Source organism: Scyliorhinus torazame, chromosome 7 (assembly GCF_047496885.1).
Source record: "Scyliorhinus torazame isolate Kashiwa2021f chromosome 7, sScyTor2.1, whole genome shotgun sequence".
Taxonomy (NCBI): Eukaryota; Metazoa; Chordata; class Chondrichthyes; order Carcharhiniformes; family Scyliorhinidae; genus Scyliorhinus; species Scyliorhinus torazame.
Window position 1 is genome coordinate 289748384 of NC_092713.1, and position 17098 is coordinate 289765481.

General features: G+C 48.9%; 1 protein-coding gene across 1 annotated transcript in view; it reads left to right on the forward strand.

Moving 5' to 3' along the window:
- The window catches only part of LOC140427084 (vascular endothelial growth factor C-like), a 150462-nt gene that overhangs the window by 59670 nt on the left and 73694 nt on the right, over positions 1–17098 (forward strand). The window lies entirely within an intron of this gene.

Genomic DNA, 17098 nt, shown 5'->3' on the forward strand with positions numbered 1-17098 from the left:
GGGGGGGAAGGAGGGAATGTCAGGTGGGTGGGCCACCTCAGTTGCACATTTCACCCATCTTTTATTTTCTTCTCTTGCGAAACTTGGGGGTGGGGGAGACTCCGATGGAAATAAATTGAAATCAGCTCACATAATGAATAAATCATGAAAACCAAACCGCACAACATAGAAATGAAACAAATGACACACATCAGCCTTTGGCCTGTTACATGTACATATGTATGAATCTATGTTGTGTCCACTGGTGTTTTAATTACAAGAAAGTGGGGCAGAATATAGTGTTGCAAATTGTAACGTTTTTGACAAACCGACTGCAAATTCGGGAGCAGTTTATAGAAGGTTGCAACATTTAGCACAGAGGAGGCCTTTCAGTCCATCATTTCTGTGTTGGTTCTTTGAAAGAGCTGTCCAATTAATTACATTCCCCTATTCGTTCACAAAGCTCTGTAAAGTTCTCTTTTTCAAGTCTATCTCCATTCTCTATTGCTATTGAACTTGACAATTGAGTGACTATTGAATTCTTGCTCTACTACTGTTTCAGGCACTACATTCCAGATCACAAAACTTACTACTTAAAACAAAAACTCCTCTAGTCCCCACTACTTCCTTTGCCAATCATACCAAGGATTTTACTTTTAAAAAAATTGATTCAGAACTGGGACCAACAGGGTGAATTAATTCAATACATTAAACACACAAAGTCACTTAAAACAATTGTTCAACGGACTCTAACTGGGCAGCCACTTATTTAAACCAAGATCCTGTTCACTTTATAAAAGCAAGTCATTCCCATGACCAGGATTTCCTTGTCTTGGCCATCAGGGAGACCAGGGACGGGATTCTCTGACCCCGGGGTTGGGAGGGAGAATCGCCGCGACCGGCGCAAATCGCGCCCCGACGCCGGGACGCAGCGGAGAATCGCCACCATTGGCATCGGCGTGGCACCGGCCTGGGACCGCTCTACGAGACCCCCCCACCCCCCCAGCAATTTTCCGCCCGGGTTGGGCCGAGCAGCCGTACCAAAAGACCCGAGGCCCGCCGGCAGCGTTCTAACCTGGTCTTACCCGGTGGGACCTCGGCGTGGAAGGATCCGGGGGTGGCCTGTGGGGGGGGGGGGGGGGGGCGGCGGAGGGGAGGGGGGTCCAACCCCGGGGGGGGGGCCTCCACTGTGGCCTGCCCCGCGATCGGGGGGGGGGGGGCCTCCACTGTGGCCTGCCCCGCGATCGGGGGGGGGGCCTCCACTGTGGCCTGCCCCGCGATCGGGGCCCACCGATCGGCGGGCCGGCCTCTCGGGCTGGGGACCTCCTTTTGTTCCGCACCGGCCCCTGTAGCCCTACACCTTGTTGCGTCGGGGCCGGCGCAGAGAAGAGAGGCACCGCGCATGCGCAGAAATCGCGGCGCTCCCACCGCGCATGCGTGGACCCGCGGTGCTCATCTGATGCCGGGATCGGCAGCTGGAGAGGCGTGGGCCGCTCCAGTGCCGTGCTGACCCCGTGTAGGGGTCGGAATCGCTGATCCTGAGGCCATATTGACGCCGTCAGGAAACGCGATGGTGTTTACAACGGCGTCAAAACTTAGCCTCAGGATCAGAGAATCCTGCCCCTGATGCCAGGCAGGGATTAAACACATCCCCAAAGGGTGGGAGAGACAAATTGGGGTAGCACTTAATCTCCTGGAGGCACAGCCATGTGTTACTGCTCTGTCAAGACTGCCAAGGCCAGGAAGCACATAACTTGCATATTGGTCTGACCAGGCGGAGGTGGTGGCATAGTGGTATTATCATTGGACTAGCAATCTCGAGACCCAAGGTAATATACTGGGGACTTAGGTTTGAATCTCAGCGTGGCAGATAATGAGAATCATGACCATGAAACCATTGTCGGAAAAACCCATCACTAATGTCCTTTAGCGAAAGAGACACATGACTCCAGAACCACAGAAATGTGGTTGACTCTGAAAGGACAATAAATGCTGGCCCAGCCAGCGATGCCCACATCCCATAAATTAATTTTAAGAAGTTCATATACAAATTTTTATGAGGCTTATGCTGCCCTTCTGTATGCATCTGAGTGCATTAACTCTGTCTGGATAATTAATGATAGACTAAATATTTACTGATTGGAATTTTTTCCTTCGTGTGACACAAGCCTAAGAATCAAAGGAGAGATTATCTTACATTCAAAAGATAAAACAAACACGCAACCTAAACAGAATACCGATCGGTGGAAACTAACAGATCAATCATTTCTCATTCACGTACACTGTATAAAGTTCAGATACACTACACCTCATTTTGTCTCACTCTCTGGAAAGCTGAGCCAAAACTAACACTTCTGTGATGTTCTGATTTATTTTTGAAATACTACCCAGCATTTTTGCTTTTAGTTTTGTACTCAGTACGATCAATGCAATACTGCATTTCCCCGAGGGGCAGCTACACATCTGATCCCTGCTCATAAAGTCTGGATTTTCCTTTGGATTGAATTGCTGGCTGGCTGGAGAGGTGCTAGTCGGTTGTTTGGCTTAAAAGTTTGATCGTGCTCTACTGGTTCTACAGATGTACAATAGACACCCATGGGCCCAGTATGATGGGTAGCACATGCTTGTCCATATTTTATAGCAAAATAGTGTGCACGCCAAATTAGGTTTTCTTTGGCAAACTTGATGCAGAATTTACAATTGTCCTTCAGCGATCTGGGTGTGCCTGTTGCTTCATGCTGTTGTAAAAGGGTAATGATTTCAATATATATGATCTCAGGGACGATTCACGGCTTCCCCTCAAAGGCAACATATGTGATTACGTGTAGTGTTTTTTTAACCGTATTATTGAACCCATTGGGACTATTAGATTGTCTATCCTGCATTTTACAGAGAAGTATTCTTCAAAATGAATTAACCATAGATTTTATACCTTTTTAATGACCAAGGAAGCCAGTGGTAGGAAAGAAAAGATTTATTTTTAACAATTATCTGCCCATGACAGTAAATATCTACAATCACTGTTGCCGTTGGGACATCAAACATGCCGGTCCCTGCTCAGGCCGGCTTTTATACTTGGTTTAACGAGTCCCATCTGGGTGGGCCTCCACCTCCTACCTGGGAAGCTCATGCTCCACGAGCCCCACGGGGAAATCAGTAATGGTTTCCCCGTGGGCCTCATGGGGATTATGACACCCTTCCTACATTACTTCCTGAAGTTCCCCCTCTGCCCTCATTGTGGGGGGCTTCTGCGCCACTTTTCCCAAGGCTGAGCTTCTACCTGCAGAGGGTCTTGGTTAGATGGCGTGTATCGGTTGGTCGACCGCATTTTTCTGGTCGGCCTCTGTAGGGCTATTGCCGGGACCTTGGCCCCAGACATGACATCGTCCATCTGCATGGACGCCTCAATGTCCATATTGTTATGGGCCAGGGTTTAGAGAGCCCCAAAGTGTATCCTGGCGTCCACCTGACCCACAACTTTGAATAGATTGTGGTTATCGGGAACACACGGGCTTACTCTGCAGGTGTGATGCAACAGAAATCTACAGTACTTTTAAATTAAAACAATGTTTCTTTATGAAACCAATTAACACTTTATAAACCCACAGTAAACATCTTAACAACTATCAACACCAATAAATCTCCAAAGAATACAGTATGCTATAAGTAACTCTTAATCTTTCCTTGCAACATCCATAAGACACAAAAAGAATCCTTTTTACAGAAATAAATCAGGTTTAACTTCTTTACTGAGAACAGTTACCACTTTGAAATCACCAAATGAACGTTCCCCAGCCTGCAGAGATTCACACATATCCTGCTGTAACTGCAGCTTCTCCAAAACTAAAACAAAACCAATCACACCCTGTAGCAAAAAGCCTAAAACGAAAGTAAAAGCAGACAGACAGCCCAGCTCCACCCACACTCCAACATCACTGATAAACACCCATTTCTTAAAGGCACATCCACTACAGCTATTTTTATAAACACCCATTTCTTAAAGGTACTCTCACATGACACCTCCCCCCAAGGAAAAAAAACACCCATCAACTTCAAGATGGTTTCATTGTTCACCTTTTCACTTTCCTTTAAGAAAGGTGGACAATGAATATACGTTTTTTTTTAACAAAACAAAACACGCAAACATTTAATAATAACATAGACCATTTTTGTTCTTCTTCCTGCAACTGGAATCGTTCTCGATTGACGGTCTCTTTGGACAAGAAGGTCTCTGCATGATCCATCCATTTCTCTACGCTTCGGTATTTCTCTTTAAAGTCAGATACTTTAGTTCAATCTGATCATAGATTGTAATTGTCCAACGCCGGAGCATTGGTTATCACAGCCTTTAGGCCTTCAAATGCCAATTGAAACTTCATTGTCCAGTGAAATTTTCCACGTTTCTTCAGCAAGTCCATCAGTGGAGCAACCACGCTGCAAACAATTTGCACAAATCCACTCATCCCAAGAAATCACATTATTTCCCTTCGTGTCGAGGGTATTGGAAACGCCCCAATAACTTTTGTTTTCACATCCCGTGTGACCATTCGACCCTGTCCGATTGTATGGCCCAGGAAAGTGACTTGGGCTTTTCCAAATTCACTTTTGGCTAGGTTTATCACCAAACCCGCCTCCTGAAGTCCATCGAATAACTCCATCAGATGTTTTAAATGTTCTTTCCATGTCTGGCTGAAAATGACCAGATCGTCGATGTATACCGCACAATTGGGTAATCCTGAAACGACTTTGTTAGTTAACCGTTGAAATGTGTCTGAGAAGTTTTTCATGCTAAATGACATAACTTTGAATTGGTATATACTATCTGGAGTCACAAAAGCTGAAATTTCCTTTTTCCTTTTGGTGAAAGGTATCTGCCAGTAATCTTTAAGTAAATCCAGTTTGGAAATAAAAGCTGATTGTCCCACTTTCGCAATGCAATCCTCCAAACGTTGGATAGGATAAGAGTCTGTTCTTGTTACTGCACTAACCTTTCTATAGTCCACACACAACCGTTGGGTACCGTCTGGTTTAGGTACCAGCACTATGGGTGAGCTCCATTGGCTGCAACCCACTTCAATTATGCCATTTTTAAGCATACCCTCAATCTCTTTGTTAACCTGTACCAATTTTAAAGGGTTAAGTCTATATGGATGTTGTTTGAATTGAATTAGCATTTCACACATCTACATCATGTATAGCCATTTTAATGCTTCCCAACGAATCTCCACAAACTTTCCCATGTGATATCAATAACTCTTTCAAGTCAGTCCGTTTTATCTCTTGAAGGTAACTCAACAATTTATCCAAATTTTTAAGAACATCCTCGTTTTCCAATTTACTTTGAGGTATGCCATAATTCACAGTCATCTGGATCTGGTTCGTCACTTTGAGTTAGAATCATTAAAACCTCCTCCGTTTTCTCTCCTTTCCTTTCAAAGTACCTTTTAAGCATATTCACATGACACACTCGGTGAGTTTTCATTCTATCTGACATTCTTACCACATAATTCATCTCACTTAATTTCCTTTCAATCTGATAAGGTCCACAAAACCTTACATTTAAATGTTCACCTACCACTGGTAATAATACTAAAACTTTATCTCCACTGACAAAACTACGAACTTTGGATTTCTTGTCCGCTGCCCGTTTCATCACATGTTGTGCAATTTTCTCACTCACCAATTTTTCCTTAATCAATTTAAGTGGTCCTCTTACCTCATGACCAAAAATTAGTTCAAAAGGACTGAATTTGGTTGACTCATAAGGTGCATCCATAATTGCAAACAGTACAAGTGGAATTCCTTTATCCCAATCCTCTGAATAATTGTGACAATAAGCCCTCAACATTGTCTTTAATGTCTGATGCCACCTTTCTAATGCTCCCTGCGAATCTGAATGGTACGCAGTTGATTTAAATTGTTTTATTCCTAAGCTATCCATAACTTCTTTGAATAACCTTGAGGTAAAATTTGATCCTTGATCCAATTGTATTTCTGTGAGTAGTCCATATCTAGTAAAGAATTTAAGTAACTCCTCCACAATCTTGTTAGCTGCAATATTGCGTACTGGAATGGCCTCTGGAAACCTAGTAGACACATCCATTGTAGTCAAAAGATATTGATTCCCACTTTTCGTTTTGGAAGCGGTCCAACGCAATCAATTAGGACCCTTGTAAAAGGTTTCTCAAATGCTGGAATGGGTATTAAGTCCGCTGGTTTTATCACTGCTTGAGGTTTCCCTATCACTTGACATGTGTGACATGATCGACAAAATTTAACTACATCTTTATGTAGTCCAGGCCAATAAAAATGCTTTTGGATTTTAGCCTGAGTTTTCCTTATTCCCAAATGACCTCCCACTGGTACCTCATGTGCTACTCTCAACACCTCCTTTCTATACCCTACCGGCAATACCACTTGATGACCTTCTGCCCACTTTTCATCTGCCTGCATATGTACAGGTCTGCATTTCCTCATCAAAACATAATTTTTATAGTAATGACACTCTGGCATACACTCAGATTTCTCTTCCGTGTATGCTTTCTGATACATCCTTTATTTCTATATCTTTCTGTTGTAACTACCAATTTTCCTGAACTAAAAATATCCGCCTCACCTTCCACCTGTTCTTGTTCCTTTTCAACCATCTGATCAAAAATCGTTTCTGATAATTGAACTTCAACTTTATCTTCACTCTCTGATTTCTCCTCTCTTCTTAACCTGTGACTTTGCGACCTTGTTACGACACAATGCGGAAAAATCCCAGGATATTCGTCCTTCGACACTTCAGTTGTCTGATTTTCCACTGGCTTATCAACCACAGTAGGCATCACTCCCACCTGTGATCCAGCTATATCATTACCCAAGATAAACTGTATTCCTGGACAAGATAATTTCTCTATTACTCCCACTACCATTTCACCACTCCTCACTGGACTTTCCAACCTTACCTTATGTAATGGAACACTACTCTTCTCACTCTGAATTCCACATATTACTCCTTTTCTGGCAACATTCTTCCCAAAATACATAACTCCCCATCTCTTACCATTAAAGATTGACTAGCTCCCGTATCTCTTAAAATTGTAACTTCTTTACCTGCTCTTTCTGGTACACACGAGTAAACTTTACCCACACAAGTAAATTCTTTAAAGACATCTGGCACCTTCTTCAATCACCTCTAGATCAGGCACCTCAATCTTTTGCACCTCCTTCGCTTCACTTGGGCTTTCCTTTACCACTTTAACAAACCCCACTATCTTATCCTGTTTTACCACATCAGCCTTCCCAGTGCTTTACTTCAACCATCAACACTGTGACTTTACATGGCCTAATTTATTACAGCGAAAACATTTGAAACTTTTCATTTATTTTCCACCCTCCTGGATTTTTTTAAAAATCTGAGGTACTCTCTCATTATCTCCCATCTGGTCTCCTTTACCTCTACCACTTGAGTATTCTCATGTCCCCAGTTTCGATCCCTCACAGGCTGAAACTGATGTTGGAAACCAAGCTTTGATTTATGAACTAATTCATAATCATCTGCCATTTATGCTGCTAACCTCAGTTTTAACCTCTGCTTTTCCACACGAATTTTCACGATATCAGGAATTGAATTTTTAAACTCCTCCAAAAGTATAATTTCTCTGAGAGCTTCATACGTTTGGTTTATTTTCAAAGCCCTTATCCACTTATCAAAATTATTCTGTTTGATCCTTTCAAACACCATGCGTATTTGACCAGGTACGTTCCTTAAATTTCTAAACCTTTGTTTGTAGGCTTCAGGCACTCGTTCATATGCACCTAAGATGGATTTTTTCACATCCTCATACGTCCCAGATACCTCCTCCGATAGTGATACAAACACTTCACTAGCCCGACCTATCAGCTTTGTTTGAATCAGTAATACCCACTGTGGCCATTTCATTTGTTTAGCTACCGTCTCAAAAGAAATGAAAAAGGCTTCAACCTCTTTCTCATCAAACATTGGCACTGCGTGGACATATTTAAATAGATCCCCACCAAGCCTTCGATTATGACGCTCTTACTAGCCTCATCACTATCCTCCAACTGTACGTTTCCCTTTACATCCACCAATTTTAACTGACTGTCATGGTTCATGGCCATTTTCTGAAGTTCAGACTATCTCTTTTTTTGTTCTGCTAGGGCTATTCTTTCTTTTTCTCTTTCTTCTCTCTCCTTTCCTCTTTCCCTGATCTGTATCTCCCTTTCTCTTTCTTTTTCTGTCATTGCGTATTCAATTCATTGCTTTAATTCTTTTTCATGTTCAAGTTGCTTAATCTGCAACTGGATCTTTGCCATTTCCAATGAGTCAGACTGTATCTCAGGCAATTTTAAATGCTCAGCAACCCGGTAAGTACCTCTTTTCGCATTTTGTCAGGTAATCTTAGCTGCAATGTTTTTGCCAAATCTAAAAGTCTGTTTGTAGTCTCTGTCCGTAAGGTACTGCGTGTGACCTTCTCCACCCCCAAAAACTTCAGAGCCTCTGAAAGAGCCATTTTCCACAACACACTCCCTACTTAAACTGGAATACCACACGTGAAAAGCACCCATAATATGCTCACCCCTCACTGTCTTTAAATTCACTAAGCCAATCCAATAGATCGACTTTTATCCCGGACGAGACCCCAGTTTGTTATGGGCCAGGGCTTTTTTTATGAATGTTTTTTATTGGGTTTTTGAACAAAGTATATTTACCGTTATGTACACAGAATAAGATATATAGAAGAGAAGGGCGCTCACAAACATACCAAAAAAGTAATAATAAAAAATAAAAAATAAAGTAACTGGTAAGGTATAATGCACCAGCTCAACAGCAGCAACTCTGTACAATTGGCAAAACTATTTACAACACATAGTAGGCATCTGTATGTTGGGGGGGGGGGAGACTGGGGAGGTAGATATACATTTGGGTGCCGGAGAAACAATTACAGAGGGCAATACTCGAATGGGTCTGGCGTTGGTGTTGTCACTTGCTGCCGTTGTCGTCTCGCGCTCACCTCCGCTTCAGCCGTTCCTCCCGTCTTTCACCTGTATTCTCCTTGTTCTCTGTTCCTGTAGGTGCCAAGTTTGTTATCGTTTCCTGTGCCCTCCTTCCGGCTATCATTTCCCTGCCTCTTCCCCCACCTCCCTGGTTCTCTTCTATTGTTCTCTGTCCCTTCCCTCTTCGAGCCCTCCCCCGCCTCCTCCCCCCTCCTGTGGTTCGCCTTTCTTCCCTCTTAGGTTTAGCTGTCGCCCCCCCCCCCCCCCCACCCCTCCCGGTCTATCTCTCCCTCTCATGCTTTGGCTGCTTTCCCCTGGTTCTTGGCTACCTGGCTACTCTGCTGCTTGTTCGTTGGCCAGAAACAAGTCCCGGAACAGTTGGGTGAATGGCTCCCACGTTCTGTGGAAGCCGTCGTCTGACCCTCGGATGGCGAATTTGATTTTCTCCATTTGGAGGGATTCCGAGAGATCGGGCAGCCAGTCTGCAGCTTTGGGTGGTGCTGCTGACCGCCAGCCGAACAGGATTCTACGGCGGGCGATCAGGGAGGCAAAGGCAAGGGCGTCCGCCCTCCTCCCCAGGAATAGATCTGGCTGGTCCGAAACCCCGAAGACCGCCACTCTCGGCATGGCTCCACCCTCATCCACACCACTTTGGACATTGCCTCGAAGAAGGCTGTCCAGTACCCCGCAAGTCTGGGGCAAGACAAGAACATGGGGCGCGATTCTCCGCTCCCGCGCCAGTTGGGAGAATCGCCTGGGTCGCCAAATTTTCCCGCGACGCCGGTCCAACGCCCTCCCGCGATTCTCCCAAGCGGCAAGAACCGCCCCATCGAGTTCCGCGCGGCGCAGGCCGGAGAATCGCCCGAGACACCCAAAATGGCGATTCTCTGGCACCCCTGCTATTCTCAGACCCGGATGGGCCGAGCGGCCAGCCCAAAATGGCGTGTTCCCCCTGGTGCCGTCCACACCTGGTCGCTGCCGGCGGGAACAGCGCGGGAATGCTGTGGGGGCGGCCTGCGGGGGCGGGGGGGGGGGAGGAGAGGGGGATCTTGCACCGGGGGGGGGTCCTCAAATGGGGTGTGGCCTGTGATCGGTGTCCACCGATCGTCGGGTCGTCCTCTCTGAAGGAGGACCTCCTTCCGCAGCCCCGCAAGATCCCGTCTGACATCTTCTTGCGGGACGGACTCGGAGAGGACGGCAACCACGCATGCGCGGGTGACGGCAGTTATGCGGCGCCGCCTTTACGCGGCGCCAAGGCCTGGCGCGCGTAAATGACGCGGCGCCGCTCCTAGCCCACTATCGGGCCCTGAATCGGTCGGGATACGGGCCGTTTCGCGCCGTCGTGAACCTCGAAGGCGTTCACGACGGCGCAAACACTCTGCCTCCATTTCGGAGAATCCTGCCCATGGTCTGTGGGCGTGGTTGGCCGGGCCTCCTTGGCACCATTCACATCTATCCTCCACCTCCGGGAAGAACCTACTCATACGGGTTCTTGTTAAGTGGGCTCTATGTACCACGTTTAGTTGCATCAGGCTGAGCCTTTCGCACGTGGAGGTGGAGTTGACCCTATTCAGTGCTTCGCTCCACCTATTTTGATCCCCAGGTCATCCTCCCATTTCTTTCTTGTTGCGTCCAGTACGGTGTCGGCCCTTTCTACCAGTCGGTCATACATGTCGCTACAGTTTCCCTTTGCACTATCAATTACGATGAGACGAGTGTAGAGAGTAATCAAGGTTTTATTACGCAGAGATGTGTAGCCTTCTGCAGCTGCTGCCGAAATGGCTGCAGTTCGGAGAGCCCATACATTCATACTCCGCCTACTGGGCGGAGCCAGCAGGCAGTGATCTACCCCTGTACCTGTAGTACACGGGCCTTACCGTAATACCCCTCGTATGCAGTATATTCAATACTACAGTGGTGACTACCACACCTTTATCTCGTATTCTTGCGTCCAGTAACTCTTCCAGTAATGTCTGTTGTGACGGTTGTGGGTCCGTCTTTGTCTCCTTTCACAGGAAGTTTTTCAGTTGCAGGTACCTTGGCTCGTTCCCCCTGGCTAGCAGGAATTTCTCTGTCAGTTCGTCCAGTGTTGTGATCCTGCCGTCCGTGTATAGGTCCCTGACTGTCAGTGTCCCTCCGTCCTGCCCCCATCTTTTGAAGGTGACTTCTGTCAGCGCTGGTGTGAACCTATGGTTGTTGCAGATGGGAGCTTTGTCTGACATTTTGGTCAGGCCAAATTGCTGCCATAGTTGGTTCCAGGACTGGAGGGTGACTATCACCACTGGGCTGCTGGAGTGTTTTTTGGGTGGGGATGGGTGTGCTGCCGAGGGCCCGGAGGAAGGTCCCCTTGCAGGAGGCCTCTTCCGCAAGCACCCACTCGGCTTCTGGCTCCTTGATCCATCCCCTTATTCGCTCGGCCGTCGCGGCCCAGTGGTAGAATTGTAGGTTTGGGAGGGCTAGCCCCCCCCCCCCCCCCCCCCCCCCTCTGGATTTTGTTTTTATAGGACCTTCTTTGGGATCCTAGCATTCTGCAGCCCCCCCCCCTCCCCCCCTCCATACGAACGCCATGATGAGTTTGTCTAGTGCTTTGAAAAAGGCCGTGGAGATGTAGATCGGATTGGATCTAAGTAGGAAGAGGTACCTGGGAATATGTTCATTTTGATCGTCTGGACTCTCTCCGCGAGGGAGAGTGGGAGTGTGTTCCATCTTTGCAGGTCCTTTTTTACTTCCTCTGTCAGACTGGTGAGGTTCCATTTGTGGATCCCTTTCCAGTCATGGGCTATTTGGATCCCCAGGTAGCGGAATTTGTGTCGGGCTTGTTTAAACGGCAGTCCCGTTAGTGCTGCCCCACATACTCGTGGGTGTACCGGGAAGATCTCACTTTTGCTCATGTTGAGTTTGTAGCTCGAGAAGGCGTCAAACTTTTTCATGAGCGCAATGATTCCGTCCATGCTGCTTTGTGGGTCTGAAATGTAGAGGAGCAGGTCATCTGCATAGAGCAAGTCTCTGTGCTCCCTGCCGCCCCTTTGGATCCCCCTCCAGCTTTTTGATGCTCTGAGCGCGATTGCTAGTGGTTCGATCGCTAGAGCGAACAGCAGCGGGGACAGTGGGCATCCTTGTCTGGTGCCCCTGTGCAGCTGGAAGTATCAGGAGTTGGTATTGTTGGTCCATACGCTCGCCATGGGGGCGTTGTAAAGGAGTTTTACCCAGGAGGTGAACCCTGTTCCAAGCCCGAACCGCTCCAGTACCTCTGAGGTATTTCCATTTGACTGTCGAAGGCCTTTTCTGCGTCTAGGGAGACGATCACCTCGGGTACTCTCTCCCTGGAGGGGGTCATTATCACGTTCAGCAGGCACCTGATGTTCGAGGTAAGCTGTCTACTTTTGAAAAGGCCCATCTGGTCCTCTGCGACCACCTCTAGTACGCAGTCTTCTAGCCTTTTGGCTAGGATTTTGGCCAGTATTTTGGCGTCTGCATTCAGCAGTGAGATGGGTCTGTATGACCCACATTCCATTGGGTCTTTGTCTTTCTTAGGTATCAGTGAGATTGAGGTCTGTGCTAGTGTGGGTGGCAGTGTGCCCCCAGCTAGCGAGTCTGTGAACATCTCCCGCAGGTGCGGGGCCAGTGCTGTCGCACATTGTTTGTAGAAGTCCGCCAGGAACCCGTCTGGTTCCGGCGCCTTCGCCGCCTGCATGGAGCTAATGCTGTCCATGATCTCTCCCAGTGCTAGTGGTGCTTCCGGGCCCCGTTTTCTGCCCTCCCCCACGACTGGAATGTCCAGTCCATCAAGGAACCGTTTCATCCCGGACTCCCCCATTGGGGGCTCTGAGGTGTACAGTCCTTGGTAGAAGGCCTTGAAGGTTTTGTTGATCTTTTCTGGTTCTGTTTCTAACGTGCCTCTGGTATCCCTCATTTGTGTAATTTCTCTGGTGGCTGCCTGCTTTCTTAGCTGGTGTGCCAACAGGCGGCTGGCTTTGTCTTCGTGTTCGTATAGGGTCCCACGTGCCTCGCGGAGTTGGTGTACTGCTTTCCTGGTGGAGAGCAGATCAAAGTTCCTTTGTAGCTCTTTCTTCTCCGCCAGGAGCTCTACGGTCAGGGCCTCAGAGAATTTACGATCTACCTCCAACATGGAGTCGACCAGATGCTGCCTAGCCGCCCTTTCCTCCCTACCTCGTCGCGCTTTGAAAGCGATAATTTCCCCTCTTAGTACGGCCTTTAACGCTTTCCAGAACGTGGAGGGTGAGACCTCCCCATTCTGGTTGTTCTCCGTGTACTCTGCTATGGCCCGCGATATCTTTTCCTTGAAGGCCTTGTCAGCTAGTAGGGCGACGTCCAACCTCCATGTGGGGCATTGGGCCCTTCCCGTCTCCAGCCTCACGTCCATGTAGTGTGGAGCGTGGTCTGATATCACAACTGCGGAGTATTCCACTTTGTCTTTCCCCGGAAGCACCACAAAGAAGTCAATTCTGGTGTATACGTTGTGTACTGGGAGAAGAAGGAGAACTCAGTCTCCCCTGGGTGGGTGAACCTCCAGGGGTCCACCGCTCCCATCTGTTCCATAAAGTGACCGAGTTCCCTTGCCATGTTTGAGGTTTTCCCCGTTTTGGAGTTTGATCTGTCAGTCGTTGGATCCTGTACACAGTTGAAGTCCCCCCCCCCCCCTCCATGATTAGTCGGTGCGTAGCTATGTCAGGGATTTCTGCCACGGTCTTCTTGATGAAGCTCGTGTCGTCCCAGTTGGGCGCATACACGTTAACTAGTACTACCGGTGCCCCATCCAGGGCCATGCTGACCATGATGTACCGTCCCCCTGGGTCTGTAACCGTCTTTGTTGCCCTAAACATCATCCTCTTGCTGATCAGTATTGCCACCCTCCTGGCCCTCGTCCCATAGCAGGAATGGTAGGTTTGTCCCACCCAGCCCTTTCTTACCCGCAGTCGGTCCTGCTCTCTCAGGTGTGTCTCTTGGAGGAAGTCTATGTTGGCCTTGTTATTTCTTAGGTGGGTGAGGACTCTGGACCTTTTCACTGGGCCGTTGAGTCCCCTTACGTTCCAGATGACTATCCTGGTGAGGGGCTTCTGTCCCCTCGCTCCTGTGGAATTAACCAGACTTACCTGCTGGACGTCCCCTGCCCTCCGGTGTTTCCCTCTGTTAGGGGGCCGTCCTGGATGGCCGCTGTCACTGCACTCTCCATGCAGTCGGGTCCCCGCGCTCCGGGGTTTCCCTTTGTCCAGGGGGCGCCCGACATGGCCGCCCACTGTGCGTCCACCACGCGGGTAGTCCACTGCACTCTGGGGTCTCCCTTCGCCCAGAGACGCTACTGGGTGGATGCTTGCAGTGATTCCTTGTTCCGAGCTCTTGGTTGTAGCACTTTGTAGCCCTAAGGGACTTGAGGCTGTTTTCGTTAGAGAGAAGAAGGTTAAGAGGTGACTTAATTGAGGCATACAAGATGATCAGAGGATTGGATAGGGGGGACAGTGAGAGCCTTTTTCCTCGGATAGTGATGTCTAGCACGAGGGGACATAGCTTTAAATTGAGGGGAGATAGATATAAGACAGATGTCAGAGGTAGGTTATTTACTCAGAGAGTAGTAAGGGCGTGGAATGCCCTGCCTGCAACAGTAGTGGACTCGCCAACACTAAGGACATTCAAATGGTCATTGGATAGACATATGGACAATAAGGGAATAGTGTAAATGGGCTTTAGAGTGGTTTCACAGGTCGGCGCAACATCGAGGGCCGAAGGGCCTGTACTGCGCTGTAATGTTCTATTGCTTTTCCTTTTCTAGCCTTGTTTGTTCCTCCTTCCCCTGCCTCCGGTCCCCCCCTCCCTGTCCCCCCCTCCCTGCCCCCCCCCCCCGGTCCCTCCCTTTCTCCCTCTTATTTCCCCCCCCCTCCCCTGTATATCCCTCCTTTGTCCCTCTTTCACCTGTTCCTATACCCGTTTGCTCACCCGCCTCTGTTGAGTGGTCCACCCCACCCCCCTCCCTCTGCCTGGGGCCGTCCCCCCTGTTCGGGGCGAACTGCGGCCCTGCTTTGTTGCATGTGCCTGGCGCTAGCTTTCCTGCTAGCTAGGTGTCCCCCCTCTCGGGAGTTACTGTCTCGCTTCTCCCTTGCCGGGCCTCTGCGGTTTTCTGCCCGCTCTTCCCCTTTCCTACCCTGCACTCCTCTCGCTTGCTCTCCCTTCTCCGCTACTCTCGTTCCCTCGTGCTGGGGCCTGGCCTCCCACCTGAAGCGGTCCCTCGGGTAGTGGTTTGCTTTTTGTTCACGGTGCGCTCGCCGTGGCGGGGGGGCCTTGCTTTGCCTCACTCCCCCCCCCCCTGTTGGCGTGTTGTTGCCCCTGTCAGGGGCCCCTTATTTCTACCCTAGCTGTTGGTTTTCCAGCCCGTGTTCCTCGATAAACTTGTTTGCTTCGGTGGGAGCTGTGAAGAAGTACTCTCTTTATTGGTATGTGACCCAGAGTTTCGCTGGGTACAGCATACCAAAACACACTTCGTTCTTGTGAAGAGCTCCTTTCGCTCTATTGAATTCGGCCCGTCTCCTGGCTAGGTCTGCCCCAATGTCCTCGTGAACTCTAATGAAGTGTCCTTCCTATTTGCATATTCTGTTTTGCCGGGCCCGGTGCACGATTGTTTCCCTGTCTTGGTACCGGTGCAGTTTAGCTGTCACTGCCCTTGGGTGGTCCCCTGCCTTGGGCTTCGGGCATAGCGACCGGTGTGCTCTGTCCATTTCTGGTGGGTTGGTGGAACGTTTTCCTCCCCACTAAGTTGCCCAGCATCTCGGCCACGTATGCCGTGGGGTTTCTACCCTCGATCCCTTCTGGTAGGCCCACTATCCTGACATTTTACCTTCTTGAGCAGTTTTCCTGATCGTCCACTCTCCCCTTCAGGCTCCCCTGCGTTGTGCCCAGTCTCGCCACCTCCTTCTCCAGGGCCGTGATCCGTTCGCCCATGTCAGTCGCGGCCTTTTCTAGCTCCTTAATGGTCACCACTTGGGCTTCTAGTTTCTCTTGTTGGGCTTCCAGTTTCTCCTCTGCTCTGCCCAGGGCGAGCTGCACCTCTGCCAGGACCTTGGCCATTGCTGCCTGCACTGCGGATTCCATGTCTGCTCTGGCCTCTGCCTTGTTTTCCTGCTGATGTTCCCTCAGCGCCTCAGCAAAGGCTGCCTTCCAGTTCCAGTTCCCACCTGGCCCAGGGGGAAAATGCTCCTGTCTGTCCAGTTCTTTTTGTTGCAGCGCACCTTCCGTTCCGCTGCTTTGTGCGCCAATTAGCTCATCTGAACAGGCTCGCCCATTTTTCCCTCACTCACCCAGGGCCGAGAGAGAGAGAGGCCTCTGGTCAGCCGGGAGTCCCTCTTTGTTCCGCAGCCTGCTCGTGGTGGTCGCCGCCGGGGGGGGGGGGGGGGGGGGGTCATTCCTGCAGCCTCGGTCCCCGCTTTGATCCGGGCCGCCGCTCGTCCTGCCCCGCATTGTTCCGCTCCCGAGCGGGGTGGGGGAGATCGTTCCGCTCCCGAGCGCCCAGTTCTCCCGCTTTAATTCGCTTTGGAGCCCGGGTTTTTCTCGGCGAGGGGCGGAACGCAACTTTGATTCCCCTCTCAGGAGCTCCTCCACCCGCGACCGCTCTCTTTCCCCCGCCGGAAGCCCAAAAACATGGGCCAGGATTCAGAGAGCCCCAAAGTGTATCATGGAGTTCACCTGACCCACAACGTTGAATAGATTGCGGTTATGGGGAACACACGGGCTTACTCTGCAGGTGTGATGCAACAGAGGTCTAAAGTACTTTTAAATTAAAACAATGTTTCTTTATGAATCCAGTTAACACTTTATAAACCACAGTAAACATCTTAACAACTATCAACACCAATAAATCTCCAAAGAATACAGTACACTATAAGTAACTCTTAATCTTTCCTTGCAACATCCATAAGACACAAAAAGAACCCTTTTTATAGAAAGACATCAGGTTTAACTTCTTTACTGAGAACAGTTACCACTTTGAAATCACCAAATAAACGTTCCCCAGCCTGCAGAGATTCACACACATCTTGCTGTGACTGCAGCTTCTCCAAAACTAAAACAAAACCAAACACACCCTGTAGCAAAAAGCCTAAAGCGAAAG